The sequence below is a fragment of the Tetrao urogallus genome, assembly GCF_951394365.1.
Source record: "Tetrao urogallus genome assembly, chromosome: 5".
Lineage (NCBI taxonomy): Eukaryota > Metazoa > Chordata > Aves > Galliformes > Phasianidae > Tetrao > Tetrao urogallus.
The window spans coordinates 5848787-5868713 of record NC_136818.1 but is presented as its reverse complement, the minus strand read 5'-3'; positions in this window follow the sequence as shown (position 1 = coordinate 5868713).

Here is a 19927-nt window from a genome sequence, read left to right as displayed (position 1 = left end):
TAAATGCAACCCCCTTACAGCACATCTATGTAACAATACCTGCCTTAAAGCAATTGTTATTCCAGATTTAGACCAGAAAAGTGTTACGGAATTCAGTCCTCTTTCTCATATTTACTATGACCTGAAGGCCAATTTCATCTCTGATGCATTTCCTCTCCAGAAAACAAGGGTGAACCCCGCTGTGCTACCTTAATTTACACTGCACTGCCTTGTGGAGTGTGCTGGAACACCCAGGCAAATTCAAACTCTGGAAATAAGCTGCAGCCACCTATTCTAGGTAGCAATTTGGAACCAATTGGAGGACAAATCCTTTCTCATGACCCACACAATTGATAATTGTCCCACTTGGCACACAAAGGGACACCTTGCACTTGCCCAGACTACTCCACATTTTGCTTGTTTCCCTGTGTTCTCACAGCCCTGTCCTCTGAAGTTGTTCTCTGTAGCTGCCTCTGTCTCTCACCTCAACACTGTCAATGGTTGCAAGGAACCTTTTTTTTTGAAGTGTCATCCAAACAATTGAATTGCTAGATCTAGAATAAAAATAAGTCAAAAGCATAAACAGAAAGAAAATATTTTCTTTCTTAGTTACAGCAAAAACTGAAACTGATTTATTACTGAGTCCAGTAATCTTCACAATTAGATTTTTTGTAGTGGATTTAGTCTGGAATTTGCACACAGTTATTAAGTTGCATATATAATATGCATGACAACTAAAGAAGAATAACCTTTAAGCAAGGCAGTCTGTTTATTACTACCTGTTTAGATGTGAGCTTTAAAAAGTCTAGGATTTGGGAGATCTAGATCTGGATCAAAGATCTAGAATTTAGGAATTCTTAACAGATGTGGATGTGGAACAAAACTCAAAACTCAACCTGCGGCTGTTGTCCCTGTTCCATCAGCTCTCTGCATTCACAATGACAATATGCAAGGCAGCAGGCAGGGGCAGTTGTCAGACGGATTTCCTCGAGGCATGTGTTTCTCCATGTCTGGAACCATGCCTCTCCCATTTCCTGCCCAACATCCTCAATTTCAGGGTCAGAACAAAACTCTCAGGAAGAAGAAATCTGTTACTTTAGTTTTACAATAGCAAAAAATGTAAGGAAATAGAAGTTCCCATCTTGTTTACTTTCCAGATTTACAGTTGTCATTTGATTTCACCTGGGATAAACTGGTAATTGTGAAATACCTTTGAGTATTTCTCTACTGAATATACCAAGGCTGCACAATAAACTGAAACCACTCACAGCAACACACGGAGCAGATGCGCAGCAACTCTATTCCAGGACATGTGGCATTCACTGCTGGTCCTTCTGCAGGGGGAGGGCTGGGAGCAGGGTAGTGCTGCATGGAAACACAGCTCCTTGCAGGGAGCTGTGACCTGGCTTCTAACTGTGCTGTTAATAAAGCCAGCTTGGCTACTTGGGATTCATAGGACTTAGAGCTACTGTCTGACCATAACAAGGCTTAGCACACAAGAAATATTTACCACTCTTTGTACATCACCAGGTCTAAAACCTTTCACGTTTGTGTGAAAGCAAGCTGCTGTCCTGAGTAAACTTGGTTTACCTGAGTAAACCAAGTAAACCAGGAGACTGGTTTTGTCTTGTAGGAGCCACCTACAAACCAGAATCACGAGGAGACGGGGCCAGTGCTCTGCAGTACAGGTGAAGTTTGTTCTGCTGTCTTCTGTCCTCACATCTGCAGCAGAGCATTTGCCATGAACGAGTGAGTTACTTTGTTTTTTTGTGCTCTGACGTCCACTATGCTGTGATACAGGAGGGTTGCTAAGTGGAATTACAGGTGCCTCTATACTTCATAGGTTTTAACTAACTAGCACTCCCAAAGATATAAGCCTGACAGTGTCAAAGACCAAACAGTACCAAGGACGGAGCAATCAAAACACACATTCATCAAAGCTCACTCAGCACTGCAAAACTTCCTGGGGAACTACAGGCTGGTGAGCTTCACCTCTGTGCCTGGGAAGATGATGGAGCAGATCCTCCTAGAAGCTATGTTAAGGCACATACAAGATAAGGAGGTGATTTGAGACAGCCAGCATGGATTCACCAAGGGTAGATTGTGCTTGACCAATCTGGTGGTGTTCTGTGGTGGAGTGACAGCTTCAGTGGATAGGGGAAGGCCGATGGATGTCATCTACCTGGACTTCTGCAAGGTCTTTGACATGGTCCATCACCACATCCTTCTCTCTAAATTGGAGAGGTGTGGATTTGAAGGATGGACTGTTCGATGGATTAGGAATTGACTGGCTGGACGCAGTCAAAGGGTTGTGATCAATGGTTCTGTGTCAGGGTGAAGGCTGGTCACAAGCAGTGTCTCTCAGGGTTTGGTCTTGGGACCGGTGCTCTTCAACATCTTCATCAGCGACACAGATGATGGCAGTGAGTGCACCCTCGAACAATCGAACACTGAAAGGCAAGACCACCAGGACCCCTTGAAGGCCTGCTGTTCCATGCCGCTTTGAGACCTCTACTTTGAGACCTCTGATAACTCTGCCGACCCTGTACCAGACCTATCTGGGCCAAGTGGACAGGCCAAGCCAACAGGGCCAGTTTGAAGCCTGGTGCTTGGTGTAGACAGGCTGCTGCTCCTGAGCAGGGACCATCTTGCTGACACTCTTCCGGATCCTGATAGGGAGCACTGAAAGGCCAGGCCACCAGGGCCCAGTGAAGGCCTCGGATCTCTGCTGACCCTGTACCAAAGCCTTTTGGGGCAGGAGGAGAGGCCAAGCCTACAGGGCCAGTTTGAAGCCTAGTGGTCAGTGTCGACAGGCTGCAGCTCCTGAGCAGGGACCATCTTGCTGACACTCTTCCAGATCCTAATAGGGAGCACTGAAAGGCCAGACCACCAGGGCCCCGTGAAGGCCTGCTCTTCTGTGCCTTTGGTCTGCTGCTTTGGGACCTCTGCAATACTGACTCTGCTCAGCCTGGACCAGACCCATCTGTGAGAAAGTCCAAGCTGATGCAGCCAGTTGGAGGCCTGGCCCTGGGTGTCAGCGAGCAGCTGCTTTTCAGGGAGGGCCAGCTTTTGCTCGCTGTCAGAGACCAGGCCATGAGAGCTGGAACGGACAAGGCCATCCCAGATAAATGAAACTATGGACAGAGCCATAGTCAGGGAGAGAGTCAGGGTGAGTTTCATCCTGTTCTCTCTCAAGGAACAATCCAACACACAACGTGGCTGCTACCTTGAGCGGAGCTCCAGAGGTAACCTCCAGTACAGAGCGGCTGCCCTGCGTATCTGTGCTGCGGGAGGCTGCCAGCGTGACTGTGCCAAGACTGATAGGGTACCTTGAAAGGCCAGGCCAGCAGGGCCCCTTGAAGGACTTCTGGTCCCTACCCAGTGGCTGCTGCTCTAGGCCCTCTGTAACAGTGAGTCCCCCTTCCTGCAGCTGGGGACCAACCAGGGCAGGGCAAGGCCCCAAAACACATGGGGCTGCCGCCTTTCTGTTCCCTCATTCCTAAAGACAGTACTTTACTTATTTCTCCAGCAAGAGCAGCGCCAAAGTGTCAAGGATGCTGGCTGCTGTGTGTGATGTTGTAAGCAGGATTAATACCATTGATCCTGTGCCTTAAAGGTGCCTTCCAGGCTAGCCAGCGTGCCTATTAGGACATGGGACCTCCCAGTGTACTCAAGGTCACTCCAGATTATCTCACGTGGAACATTGGTGTCCTATCAGGATGTGCTCTCTCCTTCTGGTTCATTGTGCCTGTGCCTCCTCACAGTCATAGATGCCTCTTTTCTCCCAGCCCAGTTCCCTCCCTTTACTCCAGGCCTGTGCCCCCAAACCCGCACACAGCGGCTGTCTCTTGCAGCACCGCCTTTTGTGGTACTCATACCCCGGGCCCCTTGGCACCAAAATGACACGTCCTCCAGTAGGTGTGCCTTTTATTCATCTCTAACCAGGTCGTAACCATTAGCAGTCTCCTTTCTCTGACATTTTCCCATGGAAGCTCATGTGGGGAAGTCTCTGGACTCTCAGGACACGCTAGAGACATAACAGCACACCAGTGTGGTTAAAAGCTGTTATTCTGCTTTATTGTTAAGCACTACTTTGTTTATACATGTTAGCAGAGCATTCTGCAAAAACACTCTTCAGTCGTTCACACAGAAGCTTATCCAATTAGAGTCGTGAGATGTTCTTTCTTCTTCTAAAGGCGTCCTTGGTTCTCATGCCACTTGTCTTGCTCCACAGCTGTTGCTCTGAACAGTTTTTTCTTACAAGCTCACACCATTTCCTCTGTTCTCTGGAAGTGAACAGAGGACGATCACAGTGAGAGGGAAAAAGGCTCGTTTTACAGAGCGTTGTTTTTCAGGGCTTGGCTTCCTTTGGAGGTAGTTCACCCTCACAGGACTGCTCAGTGCAGCACATGGGGCTCGCACCACCTCCAGCAGGCCCCGTGTTCCACAGGGGGCTTCCAGTGGGTGTCACCCTGCGAATGAGCGAGTCCTTGGGGAGAGGTACTGGACCTCTGGGAGACTGCTCTCCTTGAAAGCTTTCACGGACAAGGTCTTTGTGGTTCCCTCTCCCCACCAGCAGCCCCCTTTCCTCTGCAATGCATCTCAATCACTCACCTGTTCCAGAGGTCTTTCTGCTTATCTCCAGAGACGATGAGCAATCCACAGTAGGCACTCAATGAAGATGACTACCAACGCCCCCATAACGAGCGAAGCTAATGTGTGCCGAGCAGTGTAGTCCCAGAGGAGGTCCAGGGGGTATGGCAAGCTGAAGGACTTCTTCGCCATACCCAGGGGCTCCTGCTTCAGGCCCTTTGCAGTGATGACTCTGCCAACCCTGTACCGGACCCGTCTGGGGCAAGTGGACAGGCCAAGCCAACAGGGCCAGTTTGAAGCCTGGTGCTCGGTGTCGACAGGCTGCTGCTCCTGAGCAGGGACCAACTTGCTGATAGTCTTCTGGATCCTGACAGGGAGCATTGAAAGGCCAGACCACCAGGGCCCGGTGAAGGCCTGCTCTTCCGTGCCTTTGGTCTGCTGCTTTGAGACCTCTGCACGGACAACTTTGCCGACCCTGTACCGGACCCGTCTGGGGCAAGTGGACAGGCCAAGCCAACAGGGCCAGTTTGAAGCCTGGTGCTCGGTGTCGACAGGCTGCTGCTCCTGAGCAGGGACCATCTTGCTGACATTCTTCCGGATCCTGACAGGGAGCATTGGAAGGCCACACAACCAGGGCCCCGTGAAGGTCTGCTCTTCCGTGCCTTTGGTCTGCTGCTTTAGGACCTCTGCACGGACAACTTTGCCAACCCTGTACCGGACCCGTCTGGGGCAAGTGGACAGGCCAAGCCAACAGGGCCAGTTTGAAGCCTGGTGCTCGGTGTCGACAGGCTGCTGCTCCTGAGCAGGGACCATCTTGCTGACACTCTTCCAGATCCTGACAGGGAGCACTGAAAGGCCAGACCACCAGGGCCCCGTGAAGGCCTGCTCTTCTGTGCCTTTGGTCTGCTGCTTTGAGACCTCTGCAATCCTGACTCTGCTCAGCCTGAACCAGACCCATCTGCGAGGAAGTCCAAGCTGATGCAGCCAGTTGGAGGCCTGGCCCTGGGTGTCAGCGAGCAGCTGCTTTTCAGGGAGGGCCAGCTTTTGCTCGCTGTCAGAGACCAGGCCATGAGAGCTGGAACGGACAAGGCCATCCCAGATAAATGAAACTATGGACAGAGCCATAGTCAGGGAGAGAGTCAGGATGAGTTTCATCCTGTTCTCTCTCAAGGAACAATCCAACACACAAAGTGGCTGCTACCCTGAGCGGAGCTCCAGAGGTAACCTCCAGTACAGAGCGGCTGCCCTGCGTATCTGAGCTGCGGGAGGCTGCCAGCGTGACTGTGCCAAGACTGATGTCATGCCGGCTTTGTGATGTCACAAAGGAGACTGTGACAGAGCTGGGGAGGACTTGGAAGCCTGCTGGCACTGCTGCTGTCCCCAGCACAGGACGCTCTGCCCAGCAGGATAGTGGGCCCAAACCCCTCATGTTTTGGGCATTGCCCTGCACTTGTCAGCAAGAAGGAGCCGTGGCCAGAGCCACATCCAGGCTCCTTTCAGTGGTGGCTCCGTTAGGCAAATGGAAACACGATTCACCTCAAAAGCCTTTGGGGGCAGTGTGCAAAGCTCACTTGAGAGGAAAGCCAGAAGCTGAACAGTTCACTAGGCACTGCAGAACTATGAGCCCCAGACACAACTCTGTGGCCCAAAGCACAGCTGAAATGACTGCCTTGGGATATTTCTCTGGGAGCTCCTAATGAACAGCTCCCAGGCACTGGTGTGCTGGGGAGGCCTGGGAAGACACACATCCCCTTCCTGCAGCTGGGACCAGCCAGCGCAAGGTAAAGACCCAAAACACGCAGTGCTGCCACGCAGCTCTGTCATCGGCCCTTTTTGACCGGCATCAGACCGCAGGAAAAGCTCCTCGAAACACCAACATTATGGGATAATGACAGCCAGCGTGCTCATCAACGCTGCGTTTGCTGCTTTGCTACACCTGAGATGTAGTAAGAAACTGAGATAATAAAGCCTAGGACCCACTATACTCTCTAGTTGTGACTTAGTGCATCCAATCTGAAATGAGAGCAGCACAGTTCTGTCAGAATTACAAGGCAGTTTGGTTCGGAGGCCGGTGTGTGCTCCTGCCCCCTGAGCTACGTTACAAACCCTCCCGATAGCACAGCCTTGGAAGCAGCGCTCAGCACCCAGGGCTCAGGAAACACGCGCACCGTCACCACCAGGTGCAAATAACAGGGAAGAACAGCTTTGAGCTGCGTGCTCGCACTCGGCAGTACGCAGATGCAACTTTGCATCTTTTTTTTGCAGCCTCGCAGCCGAAACACCGCCACAGCCCCATCGCATCGCGGCGCGCACACAGGGCGCGCCTGTAGCACGGGAACGGGACGGCTGTGTGAGCCCAGCAGTGACCCCGCTGCTGTGCAGCCGCTGCAGAGATCCGTCAGCACAAACACAGCGCTGTCCTCCGCGCCCCGCGGGCACCGGCAGCGCGCACCGCCGTCCCACGGACCACCCGAACGGCACCGCTCAGCTCCCGGCACCCCGAGCCGCCCCGAGGGCCTCTGAGCGGGACGGGGCGAGGCGACGTGAGGCGAGACGCGGCGCCTTCCCGCCCGCGGCGCGGACGGCGCCCCGACGGGACTCCTACCTGAGCCGGCGGGCAGGAGCGGAGCGGCAGCGCGGTGCTCGGATCCCGAGGCCGGTGCTCGCGTGGCGGGAGTCGCCCCCCCGCCGGCACCTGAGGCGGCTGCGGAGGCGGAGCCGCTGGCAACGCCCGAGCGGAACGGAGCCGCGGCGCGGTCCCGGCCTGCTGCTCTGGGGCTGAGGGCGGGATGTGAGCTCCGAGCCCCGCGGGGATCCCGTCGCGTGTCGCTCAACCCACGCTGCGCTTCGGGGACGGGGATCGCGTCGGGAGGCTGCTGGTGAGGAGAGCTGGTCCCTCGCACCGTGCCCGCGTGTGAGGTGGCAGCGCAAACTCTGGAGCACGACGATAAGCGGCTGCTGCTGCTGCCGCTTCACTGTTGGGAAGGAAAACTGGTGAGCCAGCGGTGTGATCCCTGCAACGCTGGTCTGGAGGTGTGCTGAACCAGCTACAAATGACCCTGTCATGCTTAACATCCTACAGACAGACTGCACGTGCAAATTCAGAGCCTTGGTTTGTGCTCTGGTCTCTCTGTGACTGGGAAGCCAAACATCCATGGGACAGCGTGTCCAATGCTGATCCTCCGCAGGCACAGCCATCTTGCTGACCCTTTTCGCAGATCCTGATGAAGTACGCTGAAAGGCCAGGCCAGTAGGGCTTCTTGAAGGCCTTCTGCTTGGTGCCCAGGGGTTGGTCATACAGGCCATCTGTAAGAGGAACACTGCTGACCCTGTACCAAAGCCATTTGGGGCAGGAGGAGAGGCCAAGCCTACAGGGCCAGTTTGAAGCCTAGTGGTCAGTGTTGACAGGCTGCTGCTCCTGAGCAGGGACCATCTTGCTGACACTCTTCCGGATCCTGACAGGGAGCACTGAAAGGCCAGACCACCAGGGCCCCGTGAAGGCCTGCTCTTCTGTGCCTTTGGTCTGCTGCTTTGGGACCTCTGCAATTCTGACTCTGCTCAGCCTGTATTGGACCCATCTGTGAGAAAGTCCAAGCTGATGGAGCCAGTTGGAGGCCTGGCCCTGGGTGTCAGCGAGCAGCTGCTTTTCAGGGAGGGCCAGCTTTTGCTCGCTGTCAGAGACCAGGCCATGAGAGCTGGAACGGACAAGGCCATCCCAGATAAATGAAACTATGGACAGAGCCATAGTCAGGGAGAGAGTCAGGATGAGTTTCATCCTGTTCTCTCCCAAGGAACAATCCAACACACAAAGTGGCTGCTACCCTGAGCGGAGCTCCAGAGGTAACCTCCAGTACAGAGCGGCTGCCCTGCGTATCTGAGCTGCGGGAGGCTGCCAGCGTGACTGTGCCAAGACTGACAGGGTACCTTGAAAGGCCAGGCCAGCAGGGCCCCTTGAAGGACTTCTGGTCCCTACCCAGTGGCTGCTGCTCTGGGCCCTCTGTAACAGTGAGTCCCCCTTCCTGCAGCTGGGGACACACAGGGCTCATCTGGGAAGAGGAAGGCTTATTGTGCTGGTGTCTTTGCTCAGGTTGTTTCTGTGTTTTACAAATTATTGTTTAACATAATTGTAAACTGAAGTACTTGGCCAGAAATAGATGGTGACCACAAACTTAACATATTCAGAATACATAGAAAAGACAGAAAAGCAGCACACAGCGGCTGTCTCTTGCAGCACCGCCTTTTGTGGTACTCATACCCCGGGCCCCTTGGCACCAAAATGACACGTCCTCCAGTAGGTGTGCCTTTTATTCATCTCTAACCAGGTCGTAACCATTAGCAGTCTCCTTTCTCTGACATTTTCCCATGGAAGCTCATGTGGGGAAGTCTCTGGACTCTCAGGACACGCTAGAGACATAACAGCACACCAGTGTGGTTAAAAGCTGTTATTCTGCTTTATTGTTAAGCACTACTTTGTTTATACATGTTAGCAGAGCATTCTGCAAAAACACTCTTCAGTCGTTCACACAGAAGCTTATCCAATTAGAGTCGTGAGATGTTCTTCTAAAGGCGTCCTTGGTTCTCGTGCCACTTGTCTTGCTCCACAGCTGCTGATCTGAACAGTTTTTTCTTGCTCACAGCTGTTGCTCTGAACAGTTTTTTCTTACAAGCTCACACCATTTCCTCTGTTCTCTGGAAGTGAACAGAGGACGATCACAGTGAGAGGGAAAAAGGCTCGTTTTACAGAGCGTTGTTTTTCAGGGCTTGGCTTCCTTTGGAGGTAGTTCACCCTCACAGGACTGCTCAGTGCAGCACATGGGGCTTGCACCACCTCCAGCAGGCCCCGTGTTCCACAGGGGGCTTCCAGTGGGTGTCACCCTGCGAATGAGCGAGTCCTTGGGGAGAGGTACTGGACCTCTGGGAGACTGCTCTCCTTGAAAGCTTTCACGGACAAGGTCTTTGTGGTTCCCTCTCCCCACCAGCAGCCCCCTTTCCTCTGCAATGCATCTCAATCACTCACCTGTTCCAGAGGTCTTTCTGCTTATCTCCAGAGACGATGAGCAATCCACAGTAGGCACTCAATGAAGATGACTACCAACGCCCCCATAACGAGCGAAGCTAATGTGTGCCGAGCAGTGTAGTCCCAGAGGAGGTCCAGGGGGTATGGCAAGCTGAAGGACTTCTTCGCCATACCCAGGGGCTCCTGCTTCAGGCCCTTTGCAGTGATGACTCTGCCGACCCTGTACCGGACCCGTCTGGGGCAAGTGGACAGGCCAAGCCAACAGGGCCAGTTTGAAGCCTGGTGCTCGGTGTCGACAGGCTGCTGCTCCTGAGCAGGGACCAACTTGCTGATAGTCTTCTGGATCCTGACAGGGAGCATTGAAAGGCCAGACCACCAGGGCTCAGTGAAGGTCTGCTGTTCCGTGCCTTTGGTCTGCTGCTTTGAGACCTCTGCACGGACAACTATGCCGACCCTGTACCGGACCCGTCTGGGGCAAGTGGACAGGCCAAGCCAACAGGGCCAGTTTGAAGCCTGGTGCTCGGTGTCGACAGGCTGCTGCTCCTGAGCAGGGACCATCTTGCTGACACTCTTCCAGATCCTGACAGGGAGCACTGAAAGGCCAGACCACCAGGGCCCCATGAAGGCCTGCTCTTCTGTGCCTTTGGTCTGCTGCTTTGGGACCTCTGCAATACTGACTCTGCTCAGCCTGAACCAGACCCATCTGCGAGGAAGTCCAAGCTGATGAAGCCAGTTGGAGGCCTGGCCCTGGGTGTCAGCGAGCAGCTGCTTTTCAGGGAGGGCCAGCTTTTGCTCGCTGTCAGAGACCAGGCCATGAGAGTTGGAACAGCCAAGGCCATCCCAGATAAATGAAACTATGGACAGAGCCATAGTCAGGGAGAGAGTCAGGATGAGTTTCATCCTGTTCTCTCTCAAGGAACAATCCAACACACAAAGTGGCTGCTACCCTGAGCGGAGCTCCAGAGGTAACCTCCAGTACAGAGCGGCTGCCCTGCGTATCTGAGCTGCGGGAGGCTGCCAGCGTGACTGTGCCAAGACTGATGTCATGCCGGCTTTGTGATGTCACAAAGGAGACTGTGACAGAGCTGGGGAGGACTTGGAAGCCTGCTGGCACTGCTGCTGTCCCCAGCACAGGACGTTCTGCCCAGCAGGATAGTGGGCCCAAACCCCTCATGTTTTGGGCATTGCCCTGCACTTGTCAGCAAGAAGGAGCCGTGGCCAGAGCCACATCCAGGCTCCTTTCAGTGGTGGCTCCGTTAGGCAAATGGAAACACGATTCACCTCAAAAGCCTTTGGGGGCAGTGTGCAAAGCTCACTTGAGAGGAAAGCCAGAAGCTGAACAGTTCACTAGGCACTGCAGAACTATGAGCCCCAGACACAACTCTGTGGCCCAAAGCACAGCTGAAATGACTGCCTTGGGATATTTCTCTGGGAGCTCCTAATGAACAGCTCCCAGGCACTGGTGTGCTGGGGAGGCCTGGGAAGACACACATCCCCTTCCTGCAGCTGGGACCAGCCAGCGCAAGGTAAAGACCCAAAACACGCAGTGCTGCCACGCAGCTCTGTCATCGGCCCTTTTTGACCGGCATCAGACCGCAGGAAAAGCTCCTCGAAACACCAACATTATGGGATAATGACAGCCAGCGTGCTCATCAACGCTGCGTTTGCTGCTTTGCTACACCTGAGATGTAGTAAGAAACTGAGATAATAAAGCCTAGGACCCACTATACTCTCTAGTTGTGACTTAGTGCATCCAATCTGAAATGAGAGCAGCACAGTTCTGTCAGAATTACAAGGCAGTTTGGTTCGGAGGCCGGTGTGTGCTCCTGCCCCCTGAGCTACGTTACAAACCCTCCCGATAGCACAGCCTTGGAAGCAGCGCTCAGCACCCAGGGCTCAGGAAACACGCGCACCGTCACCACCAGGTGCAAATAACAGGGAAGAACAGCTTTGAGCTGCGTGCTCGCACTCGGCAGTACGCAGATGCAACTTTGCATCTTTTTTTTGCAGCCTCGCAGCCGAAACACCGCCACAGCCCCATCGCATCGCGGCGCGCACACAGGGCGCGCCTGTAGCACGGGAACGGGACGGCTGTGTGAGCCCAGCAGTGACCCCGCTGCTGTGCAGCCGCTGCAGAGATCCGTCAGCACAAACACAGCGCTGTCCTCCGCGCCCCGCGGGCACCGACAGCGCGCACCGCCGTCCCACGGACCACCCGAACGGCACCGCTCAGCTCCCGGCACCCCGAGCCGCCCCGAGGGCCTCTGAGCGGGACGGGGCGAGGCGACGTGAGGCGAGACGCGGCGCCTTCCCGCCCGCGGCGCGGACGGCGCCCCGACGGGACTCCTACCTGAGCCGGCGGGCAGGAGCGGAGCGGCAGCGCGGTGCTCGGATCCCGAGGCCGGTGCTCGCGTGGCGGGAGTCGCCCCCCCGCCGGCACCTGAGGCGGCTGCGGAGGCGGAGCCGCTGGCAACGCCCGAGCGGAACGGAGCCGCGGCGCGGTCCCGGCCCGCTGCTCTGGGGCTGAGGGCGGGATGTGAGCTCCGAGCCCCGCGGGGATCCCGTCGCGTGTCGCTCGACCCACGCTGCGCTTCGGGGACGGGGATCGCGTCGGGAGGCTGCTGGTGAGGAGAGCTGGTCCCTCGCACCGTGCCCGCGTGTGAGGTGGCAGCGCAAACTCTGGAGCACGACGATAAGCGGCTGCTGCTGCTGCCGCTTCACTGTTGGGAAGGAAAACTGGTGAGCCAGCGGTGTGATCCCTGCAACGCTGGTCTGGAGGTGTGCTGAACCAGCTACAAATGACCCTGTCATGCTTAACATCCTACAGACAGACTGCACGTGCAAATTCAGAGCCTTGGTTTGTGCTCTGGTCTCTCTGTGACTGGGAAGCCAAACATCCATGGGACAGCGTGTCCAATGCTGATCCTCCGCAGGCACAGCCATCTTGCTGACCCTTTTCGCAGATCCTGATGAAGTACGCTGAAAGGCCAGGCCAGTAGGGCTTCTTGAAGGCCTTCTGCTTGGTGCCCAGGGGTTGGTCATACAGGCCATCTGTAAGAGGAACACTGCTGACCCTGTACCAAAGCCATTTGGGGCAGGAGGAGAGGCCAAGCCTACAGGGCCAGTTTGAAGCCTAGTGGTCAGTGTCGACAGGCTGCAGCTCCTGAGCAGGGACCATCTTGCTGACACTCTTCCAGATCCTGACAGGGAGCACTGAAAGGCCAGACCACCAGGGCCCCGTGAAGGCCTGCTCTTCTGTGCCTTTGGTCTGCTGCTTTGGGACCTCTGCAATTCTGACTCTGCTCAGCCTGTATTGGACCCATCTGTGAGAAAGTCCAAGCTGATGGAGCCAGTTGGAGGCCTGGCCCTGGGTGTCAGCGAGCAGCTGCTTTTCAGGGAGGGCCAGCTTTTGCTCGCTGTCAGAGACCAGGCCATGAGAGCTGGAACGGACAAGGCCATCCCAGATAAATGAAACTATGGACAGAGCCATAGTCAGGGAGAGAGTCAGGATGAGTTTCATCCTGTTCTCTCCCAAGGAACAATCCAACACACAAAGTGGCTGCTACCCTGAGCGGAGCTCCAGAGGTAACCTCCAGTACAGAGCGGCTGCCCTGCGTATCTGAGCTGCGGGAGGCTGCCAGCGTGACTGTGCCAAGACTGACAGGGTACCTTGAAAGGCCAGGCCAGCAGGGCCCCTTGAAGGACTTCTGGTCCCTACCCAGTGGCTGCTGCTCTGGGCCCTCTGTAACAGTGAGTCCCCCTTCCTGCAGCTGGGGACACACAGGGCTCATCTGGGAAGAGGAAGGCTTATTGTGCTGGTGTCTTTGCTCAGGTTGTTTCTGTGTTTTACAAATTATTGTTTAACATAATTGTAAACTGAAGTACTTGGCCAGAAATAGATGGTGACCACAAACTTAACATATTCAGAATACATAGAAAAGACAGAAAAGCAGCACACAGCGGCTGTCTCTTGCAGCATCGCCTTTTGTGGTACTCATACCCCGGGCCCCTTGGCACCAAAATGACACGTCCTCCAGTAGGTGTGCCTTTTATTCATCTCTAACCAGGTCGTAACCATTAGCAGTCTCCTTTCTCTGACATTTTCCCATGGAAGCTCATGTGGGGAAGTCTCTGGACTCTCAGGACACGCTAGAGACATAACAGCACACCAGTGTGGTTAAAAGCTGTTATTCTGCTTTATTGTTAAGCACTACTTTGTTTATACATGTTAGCAGAGCATTCTGCAAAAACACTCTTCAGTCGTTCACACAGAAGCTTATCCAATTAGAGTCGTGAGATGTTCTTCTAAAGGCGTCCTTGGTTCTCGTGCCACTTGTCTTGCTCCACAGCTGCTGATCTGAACAGTTTTTTCTTGCTCACAGCTGTTGCTCTGAACAGTTTTTTCTTACAAGCTCACACCATTTCCTCTGTTCTCTGGAAGTGAACAGAGGACGATCACAGTGAGAGGGAAAAAGGCTCGTTTTACAGAGCGTTGTTTTTCAGGGCTTGGCTTCCTTTGGAGGTAGTTCACCCTCACAGGACTGCTCAGTGCAGCACATGGGGCTCGCACCACCTCCAGCAGGCCCCGTGTTCCACAGGGGGCTTCCAGTGGGTGTCACCCTGCGAATGAGCGAGTCCTTGGGGAGAGGTACTGGACCTCTGGGAGACTGCTCTCCTTGAAAGCTTTCACGGACAAGGTCTTTGTGGTTCCCTCTCCCCACCAGCAGCCCCCTTTCCTCTGCAATGCATCTCAATCACTCACCTGTTCCAGAGGTCTTTCTGCTTATCTCCAGAGACGATGAGCAATCCACAGTAGGCACTCAATGAAGATGACTACCAACGCCCCCATAACGAGCGAAGCTAATGTGTGCCGAGCAGTGTAGTCCCAGAGGAGGTCCAGGGGGTATGGCAAGCTGAAGGACTTCTTCGCCATACCCAGGGGCTCCTGCTTCAGGCCCTTTGCAGTGATGACTCTGCCGACCCTGTACCGGACCCGTCTGGGGCAAGTGGACAGGCCAAGCCAACAGGGCCAGTTTGAAGCCTGGTGCTCGGTGTCGACAGGCTGCTGCTCCTGAGCAGGGACCAACTTGCTGATAGTCTTCTGGATCCTGACAGGGAGCACTGAAAGGCCAGACCACCAGGGCCCCGTGAAGGCCTGCTCTTCTGTGCCTTTGGTCTGCTGCTTTGGGACCTCTGCAATACTGACTCTGCTCAGCCTGAACCAGACCCATCTGCGAGGAAGTCCAAGCTGATGCAGCCAGTTGGAGGCCTGGCCCTGGGTGTCAGCGAGCAGCTGCTTTTCAGGGAGGGCCAGCTTTTGCTCGCTGTCAGAGACCAGGCCATGAGAGCTGGAACAGCCAAGGCCATCCCAGATAAATGAAACTATGGACAGAGCCATAGTCAGGGAGAGAGTCAGGATGAGTTTCATCCTGTTCTCTCCCAAGGAACAATCCAACACACAAAGTGGCTGCTACCTTGAGCGGAGCTCCAGAGGTAACCTCCAGTACAGAGCGGCTGCCCTGCGTATCTGAGCTGCGGGAGGCTGCCAGCGTGACTGTGCCAAGACTGATGTCATGCCGGCTTTGTGATGTCACAAAGGAGACTGTGACAGAGCTGGGGAGGACTTGGAAGCCTGCTGGCACTGCTGCTGTCCCCAGCACAGGACGTTCTGCCCAGCAGGATAGTGGGCCCAAACCCCTCATGTTTTGGGCATTGCCCTGCACTTGTCAGCAAGAAGGAGCCGTGGCCAGAGCCACATCCAGGCTCCTTTCAGTGGTGGCTCCGTTAGGCAAATGGAAACACGATTCACCTCAAAAGCCTTTGGGGGCAGTGTGTGGCCCCAAAACACATGGGGCTGCCGCCTTTCTGTTCCCTCATTCCTAAAGACAGTACTTTACTTATTTCTCCAGCAAGACAGCGCCAAAGTGCGTATGTCAAGGATGCTGGCTGCTGTGTGTGATGTTCTAAGCAGGAATAATATAATTGATCCTGTGTTTAACAGCTTCGTTGTCTGAGCTCATGACAAGCTCTGAGTGTGTAGAAAAAAACTGTATCCCATAGAAGCAGTTGCAGTTGGTCCATCTCCCTACCAGTTGATGTTGGGAAGCAAGAAGAAAGCACATCACCTGCAGGAAGAAAACAGAACTGTCTTTATGTGAATAGGTAGCACATAGGTGCTTCTTCCCTCTATGAGGAATAAACTGCTTACATGCCCCATGCTGTCTCTGCAACATATCATTATCAGTGCTAAATGCACCAACATTCTTAAAAATACAGTTTGCAAACTGATCATAATATCAGAATCTGCACGATAAAGTGACATCCAATTTGTCCTGTGCTGCCAGAAGAGCTACTCTTATGCATAGCATGTTGTGTGGTGTCCTGAAACACTCAGAAAGCAGCAAGAACATCTGTAGTTCCTACCAATTAATATTTCTGCACTACTTCTACCTGCCCCATCCTCTGCTTGTGCAGAACAGTTGAAAAATGAGTAGAAAACAGTTCACAAATGGCAGAAAAGGATTTCTAACTCGCAACCAGTTACCTCCAGCCTTACCAGACTCAGTCATCCTGGACTGCCTTGCAGCCCTGCACAGCTCTGCCTGCAGCTTCCCTGCAATGCCATCACATCTTTTTGGGAAGGTGAAGCTTGGCTGTTTCCTCTTCATCCCCAGATCGTTGCAGGGACATGTGTTGTCGGTAGAAGGAAGAACATGGGAGCAGCTCAGAAATACTCCACTGTGTCTACAGCCTGCTCCCTGCACCTTGTTTGACAGGCTGCTCTACTCCCATCCAGGGACAATGCCAGCAGCAGTAGTGTGTCACCTTTCCAGTCATAGCCTGGAAGCCTTGAAGCACAGGTCAGTCAGTTTCTGCTTCCAGAGTAGTTACGGAAAACCCTGAGTTCTTTCTCTCTCTCTTTTGTCCCTAATCAGAGGAATCTAGCAGAGTTAGCCATTACAAAATTATGCCATGTTTATCACAACCTGGAGAAGATCACACAAGTCTCTGATCCATTCCTCACTGCTTGGAGAGTGACAGCCTACAGGAACTGGCTGGCAGCTGTCAGTGGGGATGCCTCCTCAGCACGCTGACATGTTGGCAGCAGGCTGGTGCTGCAAGATGAATCAGTACCTCTGTTAGGAGTGTGCTCTGGACAATGGCAGGCCTGGGAATTGTATGCAGCCACTCCTTGCGCCAGGCAAACTTTGAAAGGAAAAGCAAACTTGACTTTATTTGACTAAACTGCTTAGCAAATCAGCACCTTTTTCTTGGAGAAAGAAAAGGGGAATGCTTCTATAATATAATAATATGCCAGCTAGTTCTGAAACAAAGTGACTTTCACTGGTTTGAAAGACATTTGTGGTGGGTCCTTGGTTCCTGCTGCAGGCTGCAAGCTCCCCTGCCCAGATAGCCCCTAAAACAACTTACACAGCTCTCTGGAGGTTGAATGCAGCCTCTTACATTATCCTTGTCCTTTCCTTGAAATGCACATGGATTGGCAGTGGGAACTTCCACTTCCTTCAAGGATACAGGACCTTGCATTCATACAGGTTTAATATCTCTTCAGAGCTGTTCATACACAAGCTGGATGTGAGGACACTGAATGAAGCTTGTTAGCAGTTTGATACAAGGCAAATACGATGGCAGACAGACATGGGGATGAAAGTGCATTTGACTGGGTAAACTCAGCATGCCAGAATGATGTACAGTGCTGGCAGTGCTGGTGCTTTTGCCTGTTGCACTTTTGTTCCCTGCTGTGAAACATGGCTACGGAAAGGCTTCCCGAGCCTCTGGCTGACACCTCCTTAAAGCCTGTTCAGTCCCAGGTGTGCAAAGCAACCTCTGTTTCCAGGCAGCCAGATGGCTAGCTGCAATCTAGTCACTCTTTAATTAACTTTGCATTTTTTCCTCTGTGGGTTGTTTCTGGGAAGAAGGGAGCTGACAATATGTTTGTTTACATGAGATTGGCACTTCATTGGGTCTATACTAAGAATTTTGAATTGTCTTAGGGTTTTTCTATCCCCATAAATGGAGAATCTGAGGGGATTTCTGGGATGTATCTGAAGAAGTTATGTAAATACAGAGATTTACTGCAAGTTATATGCAAATAGATATGCACACAACACAAAATGAAGCTGATGAGGGCAAACTAATCTGAGACCCTGGTTACTGCACACTGTTGAGATGCTGCAGTGTATAATTAACTTTTTACTGAACTACAACAAACACTGTCGTGCAGGAAGCATAAACTTACACAACATACATACAACAGCTCTCAGATGAAAAGCTCAAGATGTATGCCTCTGCATGGCAGAAAACGCCAACCAGGATTTGTCATTTGATCTAAATCAAACAACAGAAAGGTGTCAAGAATCTGCATTAGGAATTAGCACCTAAAATACCCAGCTATAAAACTGGCAGGTAGCAAGGGAAAAATATTTGTGTGTAAGTAACAGACCAAAAGTAAGTTTAGCCTTCAATCCAGACACGTCAACAGCTTTTATATTTTTTTAACTAGCTGCCCCTCACATCAAGCACTCATGTTACATGGCAGCACTCATGTCACATTCTGTCAGGACCCCAGATAAACACCAAGTCAGCTAGCAAGTGCCAAGCTCCTTGTTTGAGGTCTAGAAAAGAGCAAATACAAAGGAGGATGGGGAAACTGTACCAGCTCACTGTGTCTGAGCATACAAAAGGCAGGAAGGATTAAAGAGAAAGCTAAATAGCAAAGAAAAAAGGGTTATTGATGATTTTCTCTGCCAGAATTAGCTAGGGACGGCATGCAGAAAATGCTACAGGAGAGGGAACACGTCAGAGAAGAAGCGAAGGAGATGAGATTTGAATAAAAATGGTCTTAAAGGTAAAGGATGCACATCTCTCATCAGTGGGAGATCTCCACAGAGTACTTTAAACATTTCTTTGAGGCAGTGCTGCTTCTGACATCAGAACGTGTTGCAAAGCAAGACTTTGGGACAAACTTTGTAAGTATTGCAGGCTATGATTTCACTGCAGAGATAAGACAAGGGCAGAACTGCTGTGAAAGTATGCCTAGAAAATCACAAAGTTGTACTCTGCTATTCTGAATCAGTTGTTGTGGTTTTTTTTAATTATGATTTGTTGAATCGTACTTCAGATGAGCAAGCAGAGTCCTCCCCCTGGTGGCAAGCAGAAACAAAAATGCAGCAATGAGTTTCTACAGCTGTGTTAATCAAAAGCTACACATGAAATAAGACAGGACCTATTTTTTATTAGGTCAACTGACCCAGCTAGGGAAAAAAGACTAATCTGCAGAACACAGATCCTTTTTCTGGACTTACGGATAATTACTTACTTTGAAGGCTGATATAACTTGAGAACAGTTGCTGAGTTCAACTTGTTGGTTATTTATCAGATAATTTCCAAGAGAAGCAGAGTATAAAAGCTGAGGAGTAACTTCTAGTAGCTGAACAGGGTAATTGCAGTGTGCAACAATCCCTTTATCTCCACCACGTCCTTGTCTTTTATCGCTCAATTGAGATTTACTGACTAAAATCCCTTTAAGGCAGAATGTTCTGGAAGGTGAAATTCCTAACGCTACTAACAGTAAAAATGGACTCGGTAGGCAAGTGGGTTTACTGTATCCAGCTGTCTTCCCCAGTAAATGTCCTCAGGTAGATTTTCAAATATTATCTGTAGAAAACTCTCTGTTTGTTGTTGGAAGTCAGTGCAAGTGCCTTTCAGACAGGATTTTTTTCCTTTTAGATGAAGGGTTTCTGTGGACGAGGGGAGAGCAGCACGTGTGGTTTATACTGGCTTTAGTAAGGCTTTTGGCTGTCTCCCATAGCATTCTCAGAGATGTGGATTTAGTACAGGCTAAGTAAATGGACAGTGAAGTGAACTGAAAACTGGCAGAACTGCTAGGCTCAAAGAGATTAGTCGATTGTGGAGTAACTGAGGTGTGGACACCTTTGGCAAACTAGCAGATGATACACAACTGGGGAGGGCAGATGATAACCAGACACTTGTACTGCTGTTCAGAAGGACCTCAACAGAGAAAATGGGCAGAGAAATGGGCAGAGAGTTATCAGGAAGTTCAACAGAGAATTGCAAAGTTCTTCACGTGGGAACAAAGAACCCATGGGTACAACAGGTTGGAGAGCAGCTTCGCAGAGGACATCAGGGTCCACATGAAGAACAAGCTGAACAAGATCCAGCAATGCACTCATACCAGAAAGTCAAGCTAGATTACTTCTTCCCTTCTATTTTTCTTTTCAACTCCAGTTGAAAACCAGTTGTTGGATATTAACAACTGTTTACATGGGTGGATGGTGATATGACAAGGGGGAATGGTTT